Below are 21377 nucleotides of genomic sequence, written 5' to 3' on the forward strand. Positions count from 1 at the left end.
ACTTGTTCTGTTGTCTGTACTCTGAGTTGTGCACATGTGAAGCGTATGAATGGAGTAACTTTTTTTTTTTTTTTTTTTTGAGACGGAGTTTCGCCCTTGTTACCCAGGCTGGAGTGCAATGGCACGATCTCGGCTCACCGCAACCTCCGCCTCCTGGGTTCAGGCAATTCTCCTGCCTCAGCCTCCTGAGTAGCTGGGATTACAGGCACACACCACCATGCCCAGCTAATTTTTTGTATTTTTAGTAGAGACGGGGTTTCACCATGTTGACCAGGATGGTCTCGATCTCTTGACCTCATGATCCACCCGCCTAGGCCTCCCAAAGTGCTGGGATTACAGGCTTGAGCCACCGCGCCCAGCCTTGAATGGAGTAACTCTTTACCTGAATCTTGTAGAGTACTTCTGTGTCAGAAGAGTAAATTGTCTGGCCATCTCTATAAGCAAGAATATGAGATTATAACAGTATGGTATCTATTTTGCCACCTGTTGTCTTGGCATTAGTCTTTAGAATGCTACTTCCCAGGAAACTGAATCCAAAACCTTTTGCAATTCTGCTCCTGTTGGCGGAAAAATCACTATTTGAGAGGATAGACTAAGGAAGATGCTAATCACTCAAGTGCAGGTGTCCCCAAACTACAGCCCATGGGCCGTATGCGGCCCCCTGAGGCCATTTATCCCTCCCCGCTGCACTTCAGGAAGGGACACCTCTTTCATTGGTGGTCAGTGAAAGGAGCACAGTATGTGGCGGCCCTCCAACGGTCTGAGGGACAGTGAACTGGCCCCCAGTGTAAAAAGTTTGGGGACGCCTGCTCAAGTGGATAGATTTCTCAAGCTTCATTCCTGTATTATAATACCAATATTAAACAATAAGATTACATGATAACTGGTCCGGCAAGCCCCCTCATAAATCCCAGTTACATTGGATTTGCAGATTAATTTGCAGATAACGGACTTATTTATGCTGTTGAATCTTCCATGAATAAGATACTTCTCCATTTACAGGGTTTTTAACTTAACGTTTAATAGTGTTTTGTTTTACTACATAAAATTCTTGCATATATAATTTGCTTCAAGATGCTGAATAGTTTTTGTTTCTATGGAATCAGTGGACTTTATTTGCTAATTGGTTATAAATGTAGGATTTTTAGATGTTGGAGCTACATCTGTATTTACATACACACACAGATCTTAGTCCTGCTGAACTCTCTTATTCATTCAATGAAGTCCCTTGTATATTTGATGAAAGACAGTTATACGCAAATTATGATCATTTGTTTCTCCTGATAATTCTCCTGCATTCTCTCTTTTTCTCTGTTTAGGACTTCCCATGTGATATGGAATAGAAAAAAGTGATGGTGAGCTTCCTTACCTTGTTTATGATTTTGAGAAGCCCACTTTTAATAATTACTGCATTTGAAGTTTGCTCTAGGGTTTTGGTAGACTCTTTTTTATGTTTAAAATCTTCTCCTTAATTCCTAATTTGAATGAGTGTTTAATATATCAAAACTTTTTTCCCCAATTAATTCAGGTGGTGGTATGTTCTCTTTCCTTCCTTTAATGCTTTAACATACTGAGCTGCAAGGGCAGCTTTCTCGTTTTCCTTTAAAGACTGCTAGATTTTTGGCCGGGCGCGGTGGCTCAAGCCTGTAATCCCAGCACTTTGGGAGGCCGAGGCGGGTGGATCACGAGGTCGAGAGATCGAGAGCATCCTGGTCAACATGGTGAAACCCCGTCTCTACTAAAAATACAAAAAATTAGCTGGGCATGGTGGCGCGTGCCTGTAATCCCAGCTACTCAGGAGGCTGAGGCGGGAGAATTGTCTGAACCCAGGAGGCGGAGGTTGCGGTGAGCCGAGATCGCGCCATTGCACTCTAGCCTGGGTAACAAGAGCAAAACTCCGTCTCAAAAAAAAAAAAAAAAAAAAAAAAAAAAAAAAAAAGACTGCTAGATTTGATTGGCATAATTTTTTATGTAGGTTTTTGCATCTATGAACAAAAGTGAAATAGGTGTTACACTTTTTTAAATTTTTTGTCTTTTCTGTTTTTGATATCAGTATTATTCTGGCTAGATGAAATAAGCAAAATAGTTTTCTTGTTTTGTTTCTTTTTGAGGCGTTTTAAAATTAGAGATTTTTTGCCCTTTAATTAAAATTGTGCAACTGTGTCAGTCTAGTGTTCTTTTGTCAAGGAGACTCTTTTTGTCTATGAATTTAGATTCTTTAATAATTACTTATCTATTTAGATGTTCTACTTCTAGAATAATTTTTGGTTCTAGAAAAGTGTGCATGTGTGTTTTAAAATATATTAGCATAAACTGACTCTATGGTTGTATGTTTGAAATCTTGACTATCTATAACCATGTACACCCCTCCTTTTGGTAGCTTTCCAATGTTGTTTATTTTTGTCTTTTTCTATCAAGGTTCCTGGGAGATTTATCTCTTTTATTGGTCTTTTCAGAGAACCAATAAATTTTCTTGGTAATCTGTGCTATTGTAAAATTTCATTAACCTTTATAGAAAAAAAGAAAGACAGATGATCTAACTGGGGTGGATTATTATTATTATTTTTTAGTTTCTTGACTTCAGTTATTGTTTTCTTATTTTTTAATAAATATATTTAAAGCTTTAAATTTCTTTCCAGTTTATTCCAGGACTTCTTTTGATGTATATTTCTCTTATGGTTATTAAGTTCTAAATATATGTGGTTTTCATAGTGATTATTTAGAAGTGTGTTTTTTAGTTTGCAAGCACATAGAGTTGTTTATTGTTGTCTGCTTTTTACTTTTCTAAGTATGTATGTGACAGGGTCCTGGTCTGCTGCCCAGGCTGAAGTGCAGTGGTGCAATTACGGCTCACTGCAGCTTTGACCTCCTGGGCTCAAGGGGTTTTTCCACCTCAGCCTCCCAAGGAGCTGGGACTACAGGCACATGCCACCATGCCAGGCTAACTTTTTTTTTTTTTTTTTTTTGAGGCAGGGTTTCACTGTGTTGCACAGACTGGAGTGCAATGGTGTGATCTCAGCCCACTGCAATTGTCACCTCCCAGGCTCCTGAGTAGCTGGGTCTACAGACATTTGCTAGCACACATGACTAATTTTTGTATTACATTTTTTGTAGAGAGGGTGTTTTGCCATGTTGCCCAGGCTGGTCTTTAACTCCTGGACTCAAGGGATCTGCCTGCCTCAGCCTCCCAAAGTATTATTATTCTGATTTAGATTTCAGGCATGAGCCACCACGCCTGGCCTGGCTTATTTTAAATTGCATTATGATTAGAGAATTGATCAGATACAAAGTTTTTGAAATGTATTGAGACTTATTTGTGGCCAAGTGCATGTTTACTTTTTGTAGAAGTTCTGTGATTTTTTTTTTTTTTTTTTTTTTGAGACGGAGTTTCGCTCTTGTTACCCAGGCTGGAGTGCAATGGTGCGATCTCGGCTCACCGCAACCTCCGCCGCCTGGGCTCAGGCAATTCTCCTGCCTCAGCCTCCTAAGTAGCTGGGATTACAGGCACGCGCCACCACGCCCAGCTAGTTTTTTGTATTTTTAGTAGAGTCGGGGTTTCACCATGTTGACCAGGATGGTCTCGATCTCTCGACCTCGTGAACCACCCGCCTCGGCCTCCCAAAGTGCTGGAATTACAGGCTCGAGCCACCGCGCCCAGACCTGGGAGTATCTTATTTGACTTATATAAATCTTCTTGATTCCTTTCATTCTTATGGGGTGTCTGTTACAGCTTTCTTCATCCTTTATTTTCAAACTTTGTGTGTCATTTATCAATAAGAGCATTCTTTTTATAAGCAGTCTGATAATTTCTGCCTGTTAATAAGTGAATTTAACTTATTTACATTATTACATAACTTGAAGTTATCTTAGCCACCTTATTTTTTATGTTTTCTATCTATTATATCTTGTCTTTGGTTTTTGTCTGTCTGCTGCTGGATTGAATGGGTTTTCATTATGTCTTTATTGTTACTGGTTTAGAAAGATGCTGAAATGCTTTAACTTGGTTTCTTCTATTTTTTAAGCTAGATAATATTTTACTTTGTTGTTTTGAATACACCGACACCCAGTTAATCATCAGTGTTATTTTTATAGTCTGTACTAATTTAGGTTTAGCATGTTTTTCAATATCGTCGTGATTCTTTTTTTCTAGATTCAGTTTTCCTGCTTCCTGAAGTGTAGATGCTTCATCACTTCTTTTTTTTTTTTTTTTTAAATTGCATTTTATGTTTTGGGGTACATGTGAAGAACATGCAGGATTGTTGCATAGGTACACACATGGCAGTGTGATTTGCTGCCTTCCTCCCCATCACCTGGATCTGGCATTTTTCCCCATGTTCTCTCTCCCCAACTCTCCACCTCTCGCTGTCCCTCCCCTAGTTCCCCCAACAGACCCCAGTGTGTGACGCTCCCCTCCCTGTGCCCATGTGTTCTCATTGTTCAACACCTGCCTGGGAGTGAGAACATGCGGTGTTTGATTTTCTGTTCTTGTGTCAGTTTGCTGAGAATGATGGTTTCCAGGTTCATCCATGTCCCTACAAAGGACACAAACTCATCGTTTTTTATGCTGCATAGTATTTCAAGGTGTATATGTGCCACATTTTCCCTGTCCGGTCTATCATCGATGGGCATTTGGGTTGGTTCCAAGTCTTTGCTATTGTAAACAGTGTTGCAATGAACATTTGTGTGCATGTGTCCTTATAGTAGAAAAATTTATAATCCTTTGGATATATACCCAGTAATGGGATTGCTGGGTCAAGTGGAATTTCTATTTCTAGGTCCTCGAAGAATTGCCACACTGTCTTCTACAATGGTTGAACTAATTTACGCTCCCATCAAACTAATTTACACTCCCACAGTGTAAAAGTGTTCCTATTTCTCCACATCCTCCTCACCATCTGTTGTCTCCAGATTTTTTAATGATTGCCATTCTAACTACTTTTTTATGGCTGATAACCCTTGTATGGCTACCACATTTTGAAATTCATCAAGTAGACATGTGGATTGTTTCCACCTTTTGACTATTGTTAGTAATGCTGCTATGTAAATTTATGTACAAATATTTGTGTGATCATAGATTTTTATTCTTTTGGGTACATACATAGGATTGAAATTTCTGGGTCATATGTAAGTACCCTTTTCAAGAAAATAGTGAGATAATGAATTCACTGATTGAAAGTTAGTGTCATAACAGTGAAGTTAAAAGATACCTAGAAGGTGAAAGAGATACTATAAGATATCTAAGAGAATCTAACAAATTAATAGACCTTCCAGAGGATTACAACAGCCTCATTAATCAAGCATTCAATTTCTCGTGCCCCAAATCAGGTGGTGATAAGAGCAGAGCCCCAACTCTGTTTCTTGTGTGTGGATCACTGCTGTGCTCCCAGAGTTACTGCTGCCAGACTGAACTGGAGGGGTAGGATGTAGGAGCCTGCACAGCTCACACCTACTCCTGCGGCTCTGGGGTGGGCATCTTCCTGAGAGTATGGGAATGTCAGTTGGCTGTTTTTAGCTGGCAAAACCAAAGGCTGTTTTTATTATCCTCCTTACCTTGATGGCTATGGGGAGACCGACCAGGGACTCAGATGGGGAAATCCTTTACATTTATGCAACGAGCAATTCAAGAAGATTCAGAAGCTCTGGCACCAACACAGTGTCACCGAGGAAATTGGACGTGCACAGGAAGCCAATCAGACACTGGCTGGCATTGACTGGCAACATTTATAATTATTGTACCACCAAAAAACACAATCTTGGATTTTTTTAACCCAGTTGGCTTTTTGAGAAAGAAAGAAGTTCTGGCTGGGTGTAGAGGTTCATGCCTGTAATCCCAGCCCTTTGGGAGGCCAAGGCAGGCGGATCATGAGGTGTCAGGAGTTTGAGACCAGCCTGATCAACATGGTGAAACCCCATCTCTAGTAAAAATACAAAATTAAGCTGGGCGTGGTGGTGTGTGCCTGTAATCCCAGCTACACAGGAGCCTGAGGCAGGAGAATCCCTTGAACCCGGGAGGCAGAGGTTGCAGTGAGCCGAGACTGTGGCACTGCACTCCAGCCTGGGAGACAGAATGAGACTCTGTCTCAAAAACCAACAAACAAACAAAAAAGTTCTGCTTAATTTGGAAATAAATTCTTTATTTAAACTTTCAACAACAACAAAAAATAAGTGTCATTTTTCTTAAAAGTAAAATTATGATAAGTACTTTCCTAGAAATTTTATACATATGTCAAACAAAAAGTAACAAAACCTTTATTTTTTTTGGTGAAGATGTGTGTGAAACAAGAGAAAATTCTCATACAAAAGACAATAATTTAAAAACCAGTAAGTGTTGTTTCAAGTCCTTTCTAAGAAGCAAAACATAAAATATGGCGAACATAGATCTTACATCTTATATCTGTGTTCTAGATCTCAGACCTATGTTATTATTGATCTATCTTCTCCTTAGATCTCAATACTATTGCAATATTTCTTTTCTTTTCTTTTTTGAGACGGAGTTTCGCTCTTGTTACCCAGGCTGGAGTGCAATGGCGCGATCTCAGCTCACCGCAACCTCCGCCTCCTGGGTTCAGGCAATTCTCCTGCCTCAGCCTCCTGAGTAGCTGGGATTACAGGTACGCGCCACCATGCCCGGCTAATTTTATGTATTTTTAGTAGAGACGGGGTTTTACCATGTTGACCAGGATGGTCTCGATCTCTTGATCTCGTGATCCACCCGCCTCGGCCTCCCAAAGTGCTGGGATTACAGGCTTGAGCCACTGTGCCCGGCTGTGCAATATTTCTTAAAGATCTGAAGAAGCTGGTTCAGAAGAAGGAATGTAGCAAAAATGTTAAGGTTCGTCAATGTTTTATTTTGAAAGTGGGTAGCCTTCACAACTTTTGCGTTATCTATGTTTGTCTCACATGTGAATGCCTATATTCAATGACATTATCATTGCTTACTTTTTCTTAACTCCTGTTATGAGAACTGAAATTTATCAGACATGGCTTTTCCACCCATTTTTTTTTAGAAATATAATTTCTGTGTTTGAAGAAGTCTGTGTTGGTGAAGCCTTCCCAGAGGTGGGACGGACATAAGTTGGTTTTAAGGATGCATTTGCTTCCCTAGCCTAAAAACCAAATGATACATGAAGTAAACCAAAGTTCTGCTCTCAGATTTGGAACACAGCACTTCTGGGACTGTTTCTTGGCAGCCTCTATAAATACATATAAGCTCACATTATAGTGTGGCATAGCAGGAAATTCTAGAAGTCAGTGGTCAGAGTTAAGAGAAAGAGCCAGATGCAGTGTTATGAACCTGTAGTCCCAGCTACTCAGGAGGCTTGAGGTGGGAGAATGGCTTTAGCTCTGGAAGTTTGAGGTAAGCCTGAGAATTTCAGGCAATCCTGGACAATACAGCGAGACCCTATCTTTAAAAAAAAAAAATGAAATGAAACAAGAAGAGGATCTGATGTAGCTGAATATTGAGAAATTGTAGAATGCAAAGAGGCTGAAAGGGGAGATATTTTACATAGGCAGGTGACTCGAGACGTTTTCTGATTGGTCTTCTCCATGCTCCTTGCCCAGCAAGCTCCATGGCATTCACCTGAAAGCCACCATGTCAGTGAGTAGTTATGGGTGAAGGGCATTCTGGGGGTCTTGGGGAACGTGGCTAAAATGGGCCTGTGACCTTCCCCCAATTCATGTCACTTCTCCTAAATCCATTTTCTGTTGTTGGTACCACTAATATTACTTTTTCATTAAGTGTCTATATTTGTAAAGTTCCTACCATAAAAATAGGAATATTTTCTTTAGAAGATCACAGATTCTCAAGGAACAAAACAATGTTAACAGTTCATATTCAAAAGGCAGTTACTGGATGTTTCTTTTCTCAGCTAAATGTAATGTTCACTTATCTTGACTTTTAAGTAGCCAAGAGTAGGGATCCTTAACATAAATCTCAGTATCTAATCTCTAAATTAAAGGTATTTAACTAGATTGTCAATAAAATTAATTTTAGCTGTAAATTCTGATGATCTTGTGTGATTTCCTAAAACAAGCACAGGATTATTCAGGTATTGGATGCTGATAAAAAATGTGCACTGGCTTCCAGTTGCCCTGGGTTTTAGACTGGAATTTAAATCCATTTGACTGATTTGCCCCAGTCTTCTGTTCTAGCTTGCTTCCTACCATTTCTCAATACAAATACTCCACTGACTCAGTCAGTCTCCTGGTTATACCACAAACATAACTCATTTTGTTCTCTTTCCATCCTGTGTGATTTCTCCTTCCCGTAATGCTCATTTTCTTATCCAAATACTACAGAGTATTTTTATTCTAGAGCCACATTAATCTTCTTTGCTCTTTGGGAAGACTGGGACTTTGGAGTGAGAAGATCTTTAGTAACTTAGCCACTTTGGACCAGTTGTTTACAACTTCTGTAGGCTTTAATTTCTTCATTTGAAAAAAAGGGGCTCATAAAAGTACCTGGCTCATAAAGGTTTTGTGAGGTTGCTTCGAAGGCACTTAACTTGTTGGCACACAGTAAACATTCTGTGGATGATGATGTTGAGAAGATGATGAATCTTGGCTTATATAATTGTGTGTTTGGTCTTTGTCAGGATAGACATGCCTTAGGTTTTAATTCATATCAGTGTGAAAGATCCAGGGGTCTCACTGTATTGTTAAATTTTTCTTCCTATACACCAGAGTGTGATATTAAAAAAAAAAAATTCCACATGTCCCCTTCCACCTTTGTGAGAAAAATAAGCTAATCTCTTTGAGAAACAAAGTCTCTCAGTGAAAGAAAGCAGCCAGTTTCAGAACTGCAACTTCTCTGGCTGTCTCCTTAGCTGTGCTTTATTTCTCAGAGTTTTTAGTCCATTCCACTTTCTCTTCACTCCTCCTGGGCTCACAGTAGTAAACTGAAGCATACTTTATTAAGATAAAATGAAATAATTATATCATGCTTCTTACCTGCAAGCACATGAATTTTGATGCCTTTCAAGAGGAATGTATTAGATGGGCAGGTGGTTGGCAATCATCCTACTCTGTCTCATTGGGTGACATTTAAATAATCACACTCAATTCTGCAGTAACTAGAGAGGAGCATTTCAAGTGAATTATTGAGTATTTACTTTATACTACAGTTTAATGATTAGGCATACAGATAAATAAGGGAACATTTTCATGACATCCATACTATTGAATGCAGTGAACATCGAGAATTCAACTTGATTTCTAAAAATTTCTACAGTTACCAGTGAACAAAAAGAATGAATCTGAATGGGGAAATTTTCAGTTCTTTTCCAGGTTCGGGTTGTCTGGCAGCCTATTTTTAGAGATGCCTAGGACACCGAAATAACCGATGATTCATAGGCAAATTCTTCTTTGACTTGGTAATTATGTCCACAAAAACTATTTATAGAGTTAAAAAAATTAACCTGGACTGCTAGAATATTTTCCCTGAAGATCTCTCAGTAGAATGTGGCAGACGTTATTATTTTTAGTAATAACTTATGTGGGTTCTATTAATATTCACCATGTTAAAAATTAATACTGAGAAACGCTTAAAACAGGTATACAGTTATCTTAATATAATTTATATTTTAACAGTTTCTATGAAAAATAATTTTATTTTTCAGTAATAATAATGAGTAATATTTTTATTGTATAAATGTAAGGTGTACAACATGTGTTCATGTACATCTGCATGGTGAAGTGCTTATAACTGTCAAATACATTAATTACTACATTATCTTCCATAGTTACCTTTCCTTTTTGCATGTATGTGTGTGTGTGTGGGGGGTGGTAAGAGCATCTAAAATTTATTGTTTTAACAAAGTTCCAGTGTATACAATGCAATATCATCAACTATGGTGCTTATGCTGCATGCTGGTTCTCTACCCGTATTCATCCTGTGTAAATAAAAAATTCGTACCCTTTGGCCCACATCTCCCATTTCTCCTGTACCTTTCCCAACTACCATTCCACTCTGCTGCGTTGTGTTTATGATTATGTTTTCAAGTTTCCATATATAAGGGAGTTCATGTAGTATTTGTCTTCCTATATCTGGCTTATTTTACTGAACATAATGTCATCTAGGTTCATCCGTGTTGCTGAAAATGGCAGGATCTCCTTATTTAAGGCCAGATAGTATTCTGTTGTATATGTATACCCTGGTTTCTTTATCCATTCCTTTATCAGTGGACACTTAGGTCGTTTCCTTATCTTGGCTATTGAGAATAATTTTACAAAAAGCATGGACACACAGATATCCTTATAAGGTGGTGATTTCATTTCCTTTGGGGATATATCCAGAAGAGGAATTACTATGGTAATTCTGCATGAATTACTATATGGTAGTTCTACATTGAATTTCTTTTAGGAAGCTCTGTGAAATTTTCCAAGGTGGCCACCTAAATCTGCATTCCTACCAACAGTTTACAAGTCTTTCCTTTTCTCTACACCTTCAGCACCACCTATCTCTTGTCTTTTTCATAATAAGCATCCCAGCAGATGTTAGGGGATAAATCAGTGTGGTTTTGATTTGTATTTCCCTGATGACCAGTGATGTTGAGCATCCTTTCATATACTTGGCCATTTTTATGTCTTCTCTGGAGATAAGTCTGTTCAGGTCCTTTACCTATTTTTTAATCAGGTTATCATATTGTTTTGCTATTGGGTTGTTTGAATTCTTTACATATTTTAGGTATTAACCTTTTAAGAGAGACTATGGTTGGTAAATCTATTCTCCCAGTATTTAAGTTGTCTCTTTAGCCTCCTTACCATTGTTGTATGGTAAAAACAGTGTTGAGACAGGGATAAATCCAACTTGGTCACTATGTGTAATTTCTTTGATGTGTTCTTAAGTTCATTTTGCTGGTGTTTGCTTGATTTTTCCATCTATGTTCATCTTAGATAGTGGTCTTTAGTTTTCTTATTGTGTCTGACTTTGACATAGGAATGATGCTGGCCCCAAAAATGGGTTTGAAAGTATTCCCTCTAGTTCTCAACTTTAGAAAAGTTTAGGCCGGACGTGGTGGCTCAAGCCTGTAATCCCAGCCCTTTGGGAGGCCGAGGCAGGCGGATCAAGAGGTCAAGAGATCGAGAACATCCTGGCCAACATGGTGAAACCCCGTCTCTACTGAAAATACAAAAATTAGCTGGGTGTGGTGGCGCGCGCCTGTAGTCCTAGCTACTTGGGAGGCTGAGGCGGAAGAATTGCTTGAAACCAGGAGGCCGAGGTTGCAGTGAGCCGAGATTGTGTGTCACTGCACTCCAGCCTGGCGCCTGGCAACAGAGTGAGACTCTGTCTCAAAAAAAAAAAAAAAAAAAAAAAAGTTGAAGAAGAATTTGAGATGTTCCATGGATATCTAGTTCATTGTGCGTTTTTAACATGAAGGGGTGTTAAATTTTATCAAAGGCTTTTTCCGCATGTATTGAGATAATCATGTGGTTTTTCTCCTTGGTTCTGTTTAGGTGGTTTGTTTATTGATTTGCATATGTTGAACCAGCCTTAGATCCCAGGGATGAAGCCAACTTGATCGTAGTGGATAAACTTTTTGATGTGCTGCTGGATTCAGTTTTCCAATATCTTATTGAGGATTTTCACATTGATGTTCATTAGGGATATTGGCCTGAAGTTTTCTATTTTTTGTCTGTCTGCGACGTATTTGTATCAGGATGATGTTGGCATCATAGAATGAGTTAGAAATAAGTCTCTCCTTTTCAGCTGTTTGGAATAGTTTCAGAAGGAATGGTACAGGCTCCTCTTTGTACCTCTGGTAGAATTGGTCTTTGAATCTGTCTGGTCCTGGGTTTCTTTTTTGGTAGGTAGGCTATTAATTACTCCCTCAATGTCAGAACTTGTTATTGGTCTATTCAAGGATTTGACTTTTTCCCAGTTTATTCTTGGGAAGATGTACGTGTCCAGGAATTTATCCATTTCTGGTAAATTTTCTAATTTATTGGCATAGATGTAATATAGTATTGTCTGAGTTTGTATTTCTGTGGGGTCAGTTGTGATATCTCCTTTAATAACTTTTTACTCTGTCTGTTTGATTCTTCTCTTTTTTTCTTCATTAGTCTAGCTAGGGTTTATCTATTTTGTTATTTTTTTCAAAAAACCAGCTCCTGGATTCATTGATTGTTTTGGAGGGTTTTTTATGTCTCTATCTCCTTCAATTCTTGTCTGATCTTAGTTATTTCTTGTCTTCTGCTAGCTTTTGGATTAGTTTGCTCTTGCCCATCTAGTTCTTTTAGTTGTGATGTTAGGTTGTCAATTTGAGATCTTTCTAACTTTCTTACATGGGCATTTAGTGCTATAAATTTCCCTCTTAACACTACTGTAGCTGTATCCCAGAGATTCTGGTATGTTGTCTCTTTGTTGTTGTTTTCAAAGAACTTTTACAAGGAGAATAATTGGTTATACTGTATTAGGAGAATAACAGTTTGTAACAATATTACTTGGAATGAACTCCATACTTTCTTTCTTTTTTTTTTTTTTTTGAGACAGAGTTTCTCTCTTGTTACCCAGGCTGGAGTGCAATGGCGCGATCTCGGCTCACCGCAACCTCCGCCTCCTGGGTTCAAGCAATTCTCCTGCCTCAGCCTCCCGGGTAGCTGGGATTACAGGCACGTGCCAGCATGCCCAGCTAATTTGTTTGTATTTTTAGTAGAGACGGGGTTTCACCATGTTGACCAGGATGGTCTTGATCTCTCGACCTCGTGATCCACCCGCCTCAGCCTCCCAAAGTGCTGGGATTACAGGCTTGAGCCACCGCGCCCATCTCATACTTTCTTTTACTATTCAGTGAAGCAATTGTTTGGCTTTATGGCTACACAGGCAGTTTTTCTTTCATAGCTAAGTTAATTTCGTCATAAGGCAATCAGGTGGCACAAAAGTATTAACAACTACAGGAAACCAACATCTGGCAAAGACATTTGAAGATCATGTTCACCCTGAATAAACAGGTGCCTTTAAAAAAAATTCTTCCAACTTTTAACGTCAAACAGAAAAGTTGAAAAAGAAGTACCGTAAAGACACATGCACCCTTTATTTAGATTCACAAATTAACATTTTCTGGGATTGGCTTTGTGTGTGTCTCTGTGTCTTTTCCTCTTCACATACACACTCATTTTCTCTCTCTTACACACGCGTACATATGCATGCACACACTCACATTTTGGGGAGTTCTGAACTGCTTGAAAACAAATTGCAGACATTAAGATTATTTAAAAATACTTAAGGGATTTTTTCCCAAAATTAGCACATTCTTTTATATTGCCACTATAACAATTACAAGACATTAGCTACTGATAATTAATATTATGTAGTATACAGTCTAAATGTCTCCACTTGCTCTCAGATATTCTCTATATCAGTCAGGGATCTTATATTGGAATTTTTGTCATGTTTCTTATTTTCATCAGTCTTGAATATTGCTTCCCCTCCACCGTTTTTTCTCATCTTTTACAACCTTGATATTTTTGAAGAGTCCAGATTAATTGTCTTATAGAATGTTTCTTAAACTGGATTTATCTAACTGTTCTTCTGGATTAGGCAAAATGTTTAGGCAAGTATTGTTTCCCATTGCATTGCATCGGGAAGTTTATAATGTCACTTTATCTCAATATTTGTGAAGCTAAGTTTCATCTCTTCGATTTAAATTCCATGCTTAATAAACATTTGATGGGTAATAGAGATATATGAATGTCCTTTTCCTAACAATATGTTTGTATATAGTGTTAGGAGTAATTTCATGCCAGAATCTTATATTACCTTGGTGGTATTTGCAAAACGGTGATTTTAAAATTCAGGCATTTTTCTAGCTCAGGGGCCGGTAGATTTTTCCAGTAAAGAGCCACATTCTAAGTCTTTTAGGCTTTGTGGGCCACATATGGTCTCTGTTGCATATTCTATTTCTTCTTTAGTGGTGTAAAATTATTAGCTCATGGACTGCAGGAAAATGGTCTGCAGCAGGATTTGAGCCATGAGTAGTAGTTTGTCGAAGTCCTGTTTGTGTTATAAAGAAAAGCTTTCCTTTTCCTTGTAACACCTGTGTGTGTGTGTGTGTGTGTGTGTGTGTGTGTGTGTGAGAGAGAGAGAATGAGATTGTTTTTGAGACGGAGTTTCGCTCTTGTTACCCAGGCTGGAGTGCAATGGCACGATCTCGGCTCACCGCAACCTCCACCTCCTGGATTCAGGCAATTCTCCTGCCTCAGCCTCCTGAGTAGCTGGGATTACAGGCACGTGCCACCATGCCCAGCTAATGTTTTGTATTTTTAGTAGAGGCGGGGTTTCACCATGTTGACCAGGATGGTCTCGATCTCTTGACCTCGTGATCCACCTGCCTCGGCCTCCCAAAGTGCTGGGATTACAAGCTTGAGCCACCGCGCCTGGGAGAATGAGATTCTTTAGTAACTTTATGTCTTTTGTAGAGTTGGTCTGTTTAAACTTTTTTAAAAAATAAATACTCTTGGATTTAACTTTGGTAAATAATATTGTCTTCAGAAAATTTCAATTTCATATTCTGTGCTTTCTGATACAATACCACTAGCTGCATGAGACTATTCAAATTTAAACTAATTATAATGCAGTTATAATTAAAAATTAAGTAAATTAATCATCAGAAAAATTCAATTTTTCAGTCACATGAGCCACATTTAAGTGTACAAGTATTCACTCAACACACGTAGCTAGTGGCTACATATTCAACAGTGCAGATGTAGGACATTTTTATGATTTAGAAGTTGTATTGGATAGTAATCAATGCAGATTTCAAATATATTTGTATATTTGAAAGTTGTGTAAAATAGTCCCTTATAATTAGAGTTAACTTATAATGTTTTCCTTGCCTTTTTTTTGCTTTTATGCTTATTTCCTTTCTTACTAATTTGTCTATTTCTCTTTTTTCAAGGCACCAAACTATCATGTCTACTATTTTTTGGTTTTTGTCTCACATTTTCCTTTCCTTATGCTTTCTTTTGATTTAGTTTATCTGTTATTCTTGAAATTTTGGGTTCAGAGGTACTGTGCAGGTTTATTATATGGGTGTCACTGGGGATTTGTGTACAGATTATTTATTCACCTATGTGGTAGGCACTGTACCTCATAGGTAGTTTGTCAGTCCTGACCCTCCTCCTTCCCTCCATCCTCAAATAAGTCCCAGTGTCTGTGTGTCCATGTGTACTCAATGTTGAGCTTCTACTTATGAGAACATGTAGTATGTGGTTTTCTGTTCCTCTGTTAGTTCATGTAAGATAATGGCTTTTACCTTCATCGATGTTGCTGCAAAGGACATGACCTCATTCTGTTTTATGGCTCCATCATGTTCCATGGTGTATATGTAGCACATTTTCTTTATCAGTCTACCATTGATGGGCATTTAAGTTGGTTTTGGTTCTTTGCTATTGGGAATCAGGCTGCAATAAGCATATGCGTCCATGTATCTTTTTCTTTTCTCTATTTCCCTCCCTCCATCCCTCCCTCCCTCCTTCCTTCCTTCGTTTCTCTTTTCTCTCTTCCTTTCTTTTTCTCTTTCCTTCTCTTTTTCTCTCTCTTCCTTTCTTTCTCTCGTTTCTTGCTTGCTTGCTTGCTTGCTTTCTTGCTTGCTTCTTTTTTTCTCTTAACTTCCTTCCTTTCTCTCTTTCTTTTTCTCTCTCTTTCTTTCTCTCTTTCTCTTTCTGTCTTTTTTCTTTCTCTTTTCCTCCCTCCTTCTCTCCCCCGCTTTCTCCCTCCTTCCCTCCCTCCCTCCTTCTCTCTGCTTCTGTCACCCAGGTTGGAGTGCAGTGGCACCATCTTGCCTCATTGCAAGCTCCACATCCCAGGTTCAAATGATTCTCCTTTCTTAGCCTCCCAAGTAGCTGGGACCACAAGTGCCCGCCACCAGATCCAGCTAAGTTTTGTATTTTTTATTAGATGCTGGGTTTCTCCATGTTGTTCAGGTTATCAGGCTGGTCTTGAACTCCTGATCTAAGGTTATCTGCCCACCTCGGCCTCCCAAAGTGCTGGGATTATAGGTGTGAGCCACTGCACTCAGCCCTCACTACTACTCCCTTTTGTATCCCCCAACTCACACCTTGCCCATGCCACTCATGCATACCCCGTCTTTCCCCACGGTCATTTGTGAGTCCTGCACTAAATGGCCTTCAGTCCAGAGACCAGACATCAGACAGCAATCTGGATCTCTTCCTTGATGGGAGATGAGACCTCCAGAAGAGGAAAATGCCTGCTGTGGAGCCTGCAGGCTGAACACAGTGACTCTCCAGGCAAACAGCTAGAACCGAACTGAGTAAAATCTCCAGCCAGAAAGGAAACTTCCCAGTCAGCTCTTCCCTGACCCCATTTTACAGATGGAAACATTAAGGCTCAGAGGAGAGGAGACAGAGCAGGCATTGGAACCATAGTCTCCTGGCTCCAAAGCCAAGTTCTGTCCACCCAGCCAGGCTGCATCCTTCCTTCTATAAATGTTTATAACAGTATGTGCTGGGCACTCTCGTTAGGCCCTTTTATACATATCGCTCAGTCTGTTTTTCCCATTCATTTGACAAGTGTTTATTGAGCTCCTACTGTGTGCAGATGCTGGACTCAATCCTAGGGACATCTTGGTAAAAAACTCAGGCAAAGTCTACCCACCTGGGGCTCTAACAAGACAAAGTGAGGGTTGGCACCATGGGCAAGGCTGTGAAGGCAATGAATGAAACTGTGGGGTCAGACAGAAAGGGTGGTCAGGGATGCTCTCTGCATGGAAGGGGCATCTTCTTGGCTTTGAGACCCAAATGCCAAAATACCTGTGAGCAGCAGGCCATGCCCACTTGGTAACAGAGCTGAGCCACAACCCTCCATAGATGCCAAACCAAACACCAGATCAGGTCAGCAATGAGGGACAAAGATCATGGCCGGCAAGGGTCTTACCACCTGAGCTCACAAGGGGATTTTTGTTATGCTTCTTTTATTATTATTATTATGGTGGGGTTGGGGGTCCTTAGTGCACAAGACACACTCTAGGAACCATAAGTCAAGATCGAGGCTGCAATCCCTGCTCTGCCCTTGCTGTGTGACCTCGGGCTGCTATCGCCACCTCTCAGAGCCTGCTTCCTTCCCCTTCTGTAAAATGGAGAGTCTAATAATACCCACCTGGCAAGGGGGTCCAGGGAAGTCAGTGAGCTCCTTCATGGAAGGAGCTGATGTCTGCACGTGGCCCCGGGTCAGAGATTTGTAATGGGGATTGAAATTACTGATAAGTGGCCAGGCATGTTGGCTCACACCCTTAATCCCAGCACTTTGGGAGGCCAAGGCAGGTAGACCACCTGAGGTCAGAAGTTTAAGACCAGCCTGGCCAACGTGGTGAAACCCCATTACTACTAAAAATACAAAAATTAGTTGGGCATGGTGGTGTGTCCTAGCTACTTGGGAGGCTGAGGCAGGAGAATCACTGGAACCCGAGAGATGGAGGTTGCAGTGTGCTTAGATCATGCCACTGCACTCTGGCCTGAGCAACAAGAGGGAAACTTTGTCTCAAAAGAGAAAGCAAGCAAGCAAGCAATTACTGATAACTTTACAGATTGTCAGAGGCACACAAGGGACTCAGATGGGGGACCACACCCATCCTCTCACGCACAGAGAGGGCAGCCCAATACCACACAGTGACTGGCTGCTGATGCATCGTTCCAGCCTCTCCATTATGGCCCAAGGCTTCTGACCTGCCCTGCAGGGGCCCTTGGGCTTCCCCTTATCACCTCCCTTCCCTTTCTCACTTTAGCTCTTCTCTGTGCCCCTGTTTATGGCCAAAGGCTGGGGATCTTATGAGTTGGAGGCAGCCTGAGCATTTGTCTGTGCTTTCACCCAGAGCCAGAGCACCACACTCCATGCACATCAGCTGTGATTCTCCACCCGTTCAAAACCACCTAAGGGCTGGCTGGTTGTGAGTGTGGAAGAGGGGGTGCTGTTCTTCCTCCAGGATGACAACATGATAGATTGAAAAATACATGGGAGGCTGGGTGCAGTGGCTCAGGCCTGTAATTTCAGCACTTTGGGAGGCTGAGGCTGGTGGATCACCTGAGGTAGGAGTTCAAAACCAGCCTGACCAACATGATGAAACCCCAATTCCTAAACATACAAAAATTAGCTGGATATGGTGGCATTTGCCTGTAATCCCAGCTACTCAGGAGGCTGAGGTGGGAGAATCATTTGAATCCAGGAAGCAGAGGTTGCAGTAAGCCGAGATCTTACCACTGCACTGCAGCCTGTGCATGGGCTCTGGAGGCAGAGAGATGGAATTGAATTCCAGCTTTTACTTCTCAGCTGTGTGCCCTTGGACAAGTTCACTTCTCTGAGCTTCAGGTTTCTCATCTGTGAAATGGGAACATTTGGCTTGCCGGAGGTCTTAGGATGACTAGGGAGTGTCTGGCACATACTAGGTGCTCAATGTGTTTGCTTTCCCATGGTCATCTAAGAGTCCTCAGGGCTGCCCTCCTGCCCTTCCGCCACAACACCTGTGACTGCCTCTTAAATGGGTACTCAGGGTGATAAGGAGGCACAGGTGAGAGAGCCAGGCTGGATCCACACCCACCCATGCCCATTGTTAGGAAAGCAAGCTTTTGATGCCTGGCCCTGCTGCTGGTGGCTGAGAGTATAAAATGGGACCCAGAGCCAGCCTCTCCCTTCCTCTAAGGCACACCAAGGCAATAGTGTTTAAAAGGAAAGGAGGGCCGGGCGCAGTGGCTCAAGCCTGTAATCCCAGCACTTTGGGAGGCCGAGGCGGGTGGATCACGAGGTCAAGAGATCGAGACCATCCTGGTCAACATGGTGAAACCCCGTCTCTACTAAAAATACAAAAAATTAGCTGGGCATGGTGGCGCGTGCCTATAATCCCAGGTACTCAGGAGGCTGAGGCAGGAGAATTGCCTGAACCCAGGAGGCGGAGGTTGCGGTGAGCCGAGATCGTGCCATTGCACTCCAGCCTGGGTAACAAGAGTGAAACTCCATCTCAAAAAAAAAAAAAAAAAAAAAAAGGAAAGGAGGCAGTGGCATGGAGGCTCCAGAGACTGAGCCATTCCTATGGAAAAAGGGAGGCAGTGGGGCCCACTGCTGAGGACCGTCTGGCGGGTGTTCCATTCTACCTTCCTCCTGGGACCCACAGCCTCTTCATCAGTGATGTCTTCAGGTTCACTGTCCCCAAGCTGCTTAGGTGAGTCCAGACTTCAGGAGCTCTGCTAAGGCTGGTGGTCTCTTAATAGCATCCCTCCAGGGCAGGCATCCCCAGACTTTTTACACAGGGGGCCAGTTCACTGTCCCTCAGACCGTTGGAGGGCCGCCACATACTGTGCTCCTCTCACTGACCACCAATGAAAGAGGTGCCCCTTCCTGAAGTGCGGCGGGGGGCCGGATAAATGGCCTCAGGGGGCCGCAGGTTGGGGACGCCTGCTCCAGAGTCAGAGGGCTTCAGCTCTCATGCCTCTGCCTATAGATCTGGTGCTTGGGACACTGGAGGGTGGGTGAGAAGGATACTGAAAACGGGAAATGATTAATGAGAAAGTGACTGTCCCTTACAAGGGCAAATAAGCAAGCTTTTACCTGACTGTATAAATTAGCTTTTGTTGTAAAATGCTAAAAAGTGAGTGGCTTAAAAATTATAAGCACTTATTTATTTTGTTCCCAGTCATGTGGGTCAGTAATGTGGACTGGGCACAGATGGGTGGTTCTTCTTTTCTTGGCTGGGTTTTCTCATGTGCCTGCAGCTGTGTGTCTGAAGCTGGGATGGCTTTCTGTTCCATATGGGTTCCCATTCTCCAAAGAGCTAGTTCCGACTTGTTCATGTGGCTGCTTGGGAGGGTTCTAAGCAATAGGCCAAAAGCCACATTTTCTCTTGAGGCTCACAGCCGGCATAGCTTTACCTCCACTCTACCCTGTTGGTCAAAGGTGGTTTTGTGGCCAGCCCAGATTCAAGTGGTGTCTGCTCAGCTGCCGTAACAGAGCATCACAGACTGAGTAGCTTCAACAACAGAAATGTGTTTTCCTCATGATTCTGGAGGCTGGAAGTTCCAGATCAGGCATCCACAAGTTGGTTCCATCTGAGGCCTCCGTCCTTGGTGTGCAGTTGGCCACCTCCTCCCTGTGTCCTCATGTGGTCTTTCCTCTGTGTCCACCCTGGTGTCTCTCCGTGTGTCTACATTTTCTCTTATCAGGACTCCAGACTGGATGCAGGCCCAGCCTAATGACCTCATTTTAACTTTATTGCCTCTTTAAAGGCCCTATTGCCAAATACAGTCACATTCAGAGGTACAGGGGGTTGGGGCTTCAACATATAAATTTTGTGAGGACACAATTTAGCCCAGAACAAGGGGGTAGAAAAACCCCATCTCTTGATCTTGAGGAGGTGCAGTAAGATTGAAAAGAAGCATGGACAGTGGGGGAAATAACCGAGATCATGATTGTGAAAAAGTCAACCACGCTGACTGATCCCCCGCGCCTGGCCTGGTTTGGGCTAAGGCAGCATACATGGGCACCTCTCACCAGCTGTCCCTTCTCCCTCCTTCCCCTGCAAGCCTTTTCCTGGAGTTTATTGGTGATCCCAAGCCTCTGGCCTGGAAGGGCTACCTCCTCGTGGTGCTGATGTTCCTCTCGGCCTGCCTGCAAACGCTGTTTAAGCAGCAGAACACATACTGGCTCAAGGTGCTGCAGATGAGGCCGCAGTCGGCCATCGCTGGCCTGGTGTACAGAAAGGTGATCCCCGGGGGACAAGTGCAGGTCTTCCCAGCTGGGAAAAGGAAGATCACTGAACTGGTTGGTAGCAATGCTGTCAGCAGCTGAGAATGCTTTTGTGACCTCCCAGAGTGCTGGGATTACAGGCGTGAGCCACCTCGCCCGGCCTCCCTCCCTTCTTAAGTCTGAGTCATATTCTGCTGTGCGGATGGATCACACTGTGTTTATCTTTTCATCCGATGGTGGACGCGTCGGTTGATTTTGCCTTTTGGTTGTTGTGAATCGCGCTGCTGTGAGCAGAGGTGTGCAAATACCTCTCTGTGTTCCTGCTTTCTATTCATTTGGGATGGATGGCAGTGGCTTTGTTAGAGCAAATGGTAATGCTATGTGTAAGTGTTTTGAGTGACCACCATTTGTAAAGTGTTTTGTTGCTGTTGTTGCTGAGGTGGAGTCTCACTGTGTCGCCCAGGCCGGAGTGCAGTGGCATGATCTGGCCTCACTGCAACCTCTTCCTCCCAGGCTCAAGCCATTCTCTCGTGCCTCGGCCTCTTGAGTAGCTGAGATTACAGGCACTGGCCACCACACCTGGCTCATTTTTGTATTTTTAGTAGAGGCAGGGTTTCACAATGTTGGCCGGGCTGGTCTCGAACTCCTGGACTCAGGTGACCTGCCCACCTCAGCTTCCCAGAGTGCT

The 21377-nt window shown here is 41.9% G+C and overlaps 1 long non-coding RNA gene and 1 pseudogene across 1 annotated transcript in view; both read left to right on the plus strand.

The window, feature by feature from the left end:
- The window catches only part of LOC141582049 (uncharacterized), a 157712-nt gene that overhangs the window by 99215 nt on the left and 37120 nt on the right, over positions 1-21377 (plus strand). The gene's annotated exons all lie outside the window — the stretch shown is intronic.
- Positions 2322-5727, plus strand: LOC141582071 (E3 ubiquitin-protein ligase UBR2 pseudogene; annotated as a pseudogene).

Source organism: Saimiri boliviensis, chromosome 18, assembly GCF_048565385.1.
Source record: "Saimiri boliviensis isolate mSaiBol1 chromosome 18, mSaiBol1.pri, whole genome shotgun sequence".
NCBI classification, from domain to species: Eukaryota; Metazoa; Chordata; class Mammalia; order Primates; family Cebidae; genus Saimiri; species Saimiri boliviensis.